The following is a 6,000-nucleotide window of genomic DNA, read 5'->3' on the forward strand; positions in this document are numbered from 1 at the left end:
ATGATGAGGGCATCAAGCATGAGTTTTCGGCGCCATATACCCCTCAAAAAATGGTGTTGTTGAAAGGAAGAACCGGACTATCATTGATATGGCAAGAACCATGTTGAGTGAATTCAACTCACCCCACAACTTTTGAGGAGAAGCCATCTCTACGGCTGTCCACTACTCCAACCGGCTCTTCCTCCGCCCCCTCCATAACAAAACTCCATACGAGCTTCTCACCGGTAACAAGCCTAATGTCATGTACATTCGTGTCTTTGGATGCAAATGTCTTGTTAAGAACAACAAAGGAAAGCTCGGTAAATTTGAAACTAGAACCATAGAGGGCATATTTGTTGGATATGCGGAGAACTCTCACGCCTATAGATACTACAACCGGTCCACTGGGACTATTGAAGTATCTTGTGACGTGGTGTTCTTGGAGGATAATGGCTCCCAAGTGGAGCAAGTTGTTCCATGTGTTCATCAGAAGCGGTATGGATGAAGAGGTTCATTGTAGAACTCGGTGTGGTTCCTAGTGCATTGGACCCACTAGTCATATATTGTGACAACATGGGTGCCATCGCCAATGCACAAGAACCAAGGTCACACAAGAGGCTGAAGCATATCAAGCTACGTTACCACTCGATTCGCGAGTACATCGAAGATGGAGAAGTAAAGATTTGCAAAGTACACACTGATCTGAATGTAGCAGATCCGTTGACTAAAGCTCTCCCTAGGGCAAAGCATGACCAACACCAGAATGCCATGGGTGTTAGGTACCTTACAATGTAATCTAGATTATTGACTCTAGTGCAAGTGGGAGACTGAAGGAGATATGCCCAAGAGGCAATAATAAAAGTGGTTATTATATATCTTTATGTTTATGATAAATGTTTATATACCATGCTATAATTGTATTAACCGAAACATTGATACATGTGTGATATGTAAACAACAAAGAGTCCCTAGTATGCCTCTTAACTAGCTTGTTGATTAATGGATGATTAGTTTCATAATCATGAACATTGGATGTTATTAATAACAAGGTTATATCATTGTATGAATGATGTAATGGACACACCCAATTAAGCGTAGCATAAGATCACGTCATTAAGTTATTTGCTATAAGCTTTCGATACATAGTTACCTAGTCCTTATGACCATGAGATCATATAAATCACTTATACCGGAAAGGTACTTTGATTACATCAAACGCCACTGCGTAAATGGGTGGTTATAAAGGTGGGATTAAGTATCCGGAAAGTATGAGTTGAGGCATATGGATCAACAGTGGGATTTGTCCATCCCGATGATGGATAGATATACTCTGGGCCCTCTCGGTGGAATGTCGTCTAATGTCTTGCAAGCATATGAATAAGCTCATAAGAGACCACATACCACGGTACGAGTAAAGAGTACTTGTCAGGAGACGAGGTTGAACAAGGTATAGAGTGATACCGATGATCAAACCTCGGACAAGTAAAATATCGCGTGACAAAGGGAATTGGTATCGTATGTGAATGGTTCATTCGATCACTAAAGTCATCGTTGAATATGTGGGAGCCATTATGGATCTCCAGATCCCGCTATTGGTTATTGGTCGGAGTGAGTACTCAACCATGTCCGCATAGTTCACGAACCGTAGGGTGACACACTTAAAGTTGGATGTTGAAATGGTAGAACTTGAATATGGAATGGAGTTCGAATATTTATTCGGAGTCCCGGATGAGATCCCGGACATAACGAGGAGTTCCGGAATGGTCCGGAGAATAAGATTCATATATAGGAAGTCATTTTATAAGATTTAAAATGATCCGGAAGGTTCTATGGAAGGTTCTAGAAGGTTCTAGAAAAGTCTGGAAGAAACCACTTTGGAAGGCGGAGTCCCAAAGGGACTCCACCTCCATGGCCGACCAACCCTAGAGGGGGAGGAGTCCCAAGTGGACTCCCCTAAGGGGGCCGGCCACCCCCCCACATGGAAGGGGGGAATCCCACCCCAAGTGGGATTCCCACCTTGGGTAGGTTTCCCTATCACATGGAAGGTTTTGGGTTCGGGTCTTATTCGGAGACTTGTAGTCCAACACTTGGGGCTTCCACCTATATAATGAGGGCCAAGGGGAGGGGGCCGGCCACCCCAACAAGCACAAGGTGGCCGCACCACCTCAAGTGGCCGGCGCCCCCCTCTCCCCAAACCCTAGCCGTCCCACTCCTCCACTTCCCGCACGCTTAGCGAAGCTCCGCCGGGTTTCTCCACCACCACCGACACCACGCCGTCGTGCTGCCGGATTCAAGAGGAGCTACTACTTCCGCTGCCCGCTGGAACGGGGAGGTGGATGTCGTCTTCATCAACAACCGAACGTGTGACCGAGTACGGAGGTGCTGCCCGTTCGTGGCGCCGTGATCAAGATCTTCTACGCGCTTTTGCAAGCGGCAAGTGAACGTCTACCGCAGCAACAAGAGCCTCATCTTGTAGGCTTTGGAATCTCTTCAAGGGTGAGACTCGATAATCCCCTCGTTGCTACCATCTTCTAGATTGCATCTTGGCTTGGATTGCGTGTTCGCGGTAGGAAATTTTTTGTTTTCTATGCAACGAATCCCAACAGCATACCTATGTGTGCAACATAAATAGACCCAATGTCATTATATGGACCCAAGCATGTCTCTTCGAGGTCTCATGACATTTGCGCTTTCACATAGGGGGAGTAATCCCCCGCCCCTCATTGAGCCTCAATTACAACTTGATTTGACTATATAAGGCTAAATGATCTTATTACAAAAACTATTTCAAAATGTTTTGTGGTTCTTGATATACTTCGAATCATGCCCATTGTTGCTATTTATATCTTGTTTGGATTTCACTCCAATGGGTATGCCTAGAGAACTTTATGTTTCCAACCCCATGTCTATGCTCATCTCATCATCGTCTATCTATCTATATGTACATGTCATCATCTGAGCATTCATACACATTTACACAAAGCTTAGGGGCAAAACGAGGCAAAATAATACAAAATTGGGCAAACAGACTCTGGCCGGTCACTGGCCCGGTCGGACCGGCCTTTGCGCCGGGTCATCCGGCGTCTGGCCCGGTCAACCGGGCGACCGACCGGCCGTGCGGCTGGTTATGTTTGGGGGAGGATACCCCTTGGGGGTCTTCTTCCTCATTATCCCCCACCTCAAAAACCTCCATGGCCGCCGCCTCCACCATCTCCACCACGTCCTAGGCCCTTCCCACCACTAGTTTCTCTCCAAACTTCACCCAATCGTAGATCGGGATCTCTCAAGCCTCTTCACCAAAGGATTTGGTCCCTCTCAAGCTAGTTTGGGAGATCTTGGGGATTTGGCCCTCAAGCCCTCTTCACGTGTTCTTCTTGCTCACTTGGGCAAAGAGGACGATGTCTTCGGGTAAATCTTCCTCCCATTCCCTCTCCCTCTTGCTTTCCCTCTCCCATTGACAAATTTTGAGAAAAGTTAGGGTTAGGGTTAGCAAGTCCTTGATGTCTACGCACGCTTCTATTCCTGTAGACAGTGTTGGGCCTCCAAGAGCAGAGGTTTGTAGAACAGCAGCAAGTTTCCCTTAAGTGAATCACCCAAGGTTTATCGAACTCAGGGGGAAGAGGTCAAATATATCCCTCTCAAGCAACCCTGCAATTACGATACAAGAAGTCTCTTGTGTCCCCAACACACCTAATACACTTGTCAGATGTATAGGTGCACTAGTTCGGCGAAGAGATAGTGAAATACACGTAATTTGGATGATTGTAATAAGTAATTGCAATCCGAAATAAAGATGGAAGTAAGCAAACATGTAACCGAACTTGTTGGAAACGGTGTTTCAATGGTTAGAAACAAGGCCTAGGGATCATACTTTCACTAGTGGACACTCTCAACATTGATCACATAACTGAATAAATAAATGCTACTTTCTACACTCTCTTGTTGGATGACAAACACCATTCATTGTGTAGGGCTACAAGAGCTCCCTCAAGCCAGAGTGAACAAGCTCCACAACATTCAGAGTTCATATTTAAGTAACCTCTAGAGTGCATAATAGACCATTGCAATTTAGACCGAGTACTAACATAGCATGCACACTGTCACCATCAGCTATGAAAGGGGGAATAGATCGCATCAATACTATCAAAGTAATAGTTAACTCCATAATCTACAAGAGATTACAATCATAACCTATGCCAAGTACTACATGATGCACACACTATCAACATTACATCATGGAGGAGGAATCGAGTACTTTAATAACATCACTAGAGTAGCACATAGATTGATAGTGATACAAAGCTCATCATATGGATCTCAATAATGTAAGGCAGCTCATGAGATCATTGTATTGAAGTACATGGGAGAGAGATGAACCACGTAGCTACCGGTACAACCCTTAGCCTCGAGGGAGAACTACTCCCTCCTCATCATAGGAGACAACAGCGGTGATGAAGATGGCGGTGGTGTCAATGGAGATGCCTTCCGGGGCAATTCCCCGTCCCGGCGGCGTGCCGGAACAGAGACTTCTGTCCCCCCGAATCTTGGCTTCGCGATGGTGGCGGCTCTGGAACTTTTCTCGTATCGTGGCTTCTTCTTTTAGGGTTTTCGTGACGGAGGCTTTAAGTAGGCGGAAGGGCAGCCTCGGAGGAGTCCTGCGGGACCCACACACTAGGGGGGGCGCCCCCCCTTGGCCGCGCCGCCATGTGGGGTGGGGCCCCCTTGACTCCCCTCTGGCCCCTCTTCGGTGCTCTGGAACCTTCCGTGAAAAATAAGATACTGGGCGTTAATTTCGTCCAATTCCGAGAATATTTCCTTTGTAGGATTTCTGAAACCAAAAATAGCACAAAACAGGAACTGGCACTTCGGCATCTCGTTAATAGGTTAGTTCCGGAAAATGCATGAAAACGATATAAAGTGTGAACAAAACATGTAAGTATTGTCATAAAACTAGCATGGAACATCAGAAGTTATAGATACGTTGGAGACGTATCAGCATCCCCAAGCTTAGTTCCTACTCGCCCTCGAGTAGGTAAACAATAACAAAGATAATTTCTGAAGTGACATGCTACTAACATAATCTTGATCATACTATTGTAAAGCATATGAGATGAATGAAGTGATTCAAAGCAATGGTAAAGATAATGATTAAACAACTGAATCATATAGCAAAGACTTTTCATGAATAGTACTTTCAAGACAAACATCAATAAGTCTTGCATAGGAGTTAACTCATAAAGCAATAGATTCAAAGTAAAGGCATTGAAACAACACAAAGGAAGATTTAAGTTTCAGCAGTTGCTTTCAACTTTCAACATACATATCTCATGGATAATTGTCAACATAAAGTAATATGATGAATGCAAATAAGCAAGTATGTAAGAATCAATGCACAGTTGACACAAGTGTTTGCTTCTAGGATAGAAAGAAGTAGGTAAACTGACTTAACATAAAGTAAAAGAAAGGCTCTTCGCAGAGGGAAGCATGGATTACTATTTTTGTGCTAGAGCTTTTATTTTGAAAACATAGAAACAATTTTGTCAACGGTAGTAATAAATCATATGTGTTATGCATAAGACATCTTATAAGTTGCAAGCCTCATGCATAGATTACCAATAGTGCTCGCACCTTGTCCTAATTAGCTTGGATTTACATGGATTATCATTGCATAACATATGTTTCAACCAAGTGTCACAAAGGGGTACCTCTATGCCGCCTGTACAAAGGTCTAAGGCGAAAGTTCGCATTGGATTTCTCGCTTTTGATTATTCTCAACTTAGACATCTATACCGGGACAACATAGACAACAGATAATGGACTCCTCTTTAATGCATAAGCATTCAACAATAAATAATATTCTCATAAGAGATTGAGGATTAGTGTCCAAACTGAAACTTCCACCATGGTTCATGGCTTTAGTTAGCGGCCCAATGTTCTTCTCTAACAATATGCATACTCAAACCATTTGATCATGATAAATCACCCTTACTTCAGACAAGACGAACATGCATAGCAACTCAC

The sequence above is a fragment of the Lolium perenne genome, chromosome 4, assembly GCF_019359855.2.
Source record: "Lolium perenne isolate Kyuss_39 chromosome 4, Kyuss_2.0, whole genome shotgun sequence".
NCBI classification, from domain to species: Eukaryota; Viridiplantae; Streptophyta; class Magnoliopsida; order Poales; family Poaceae; genus Lolium; species Lolium perenne.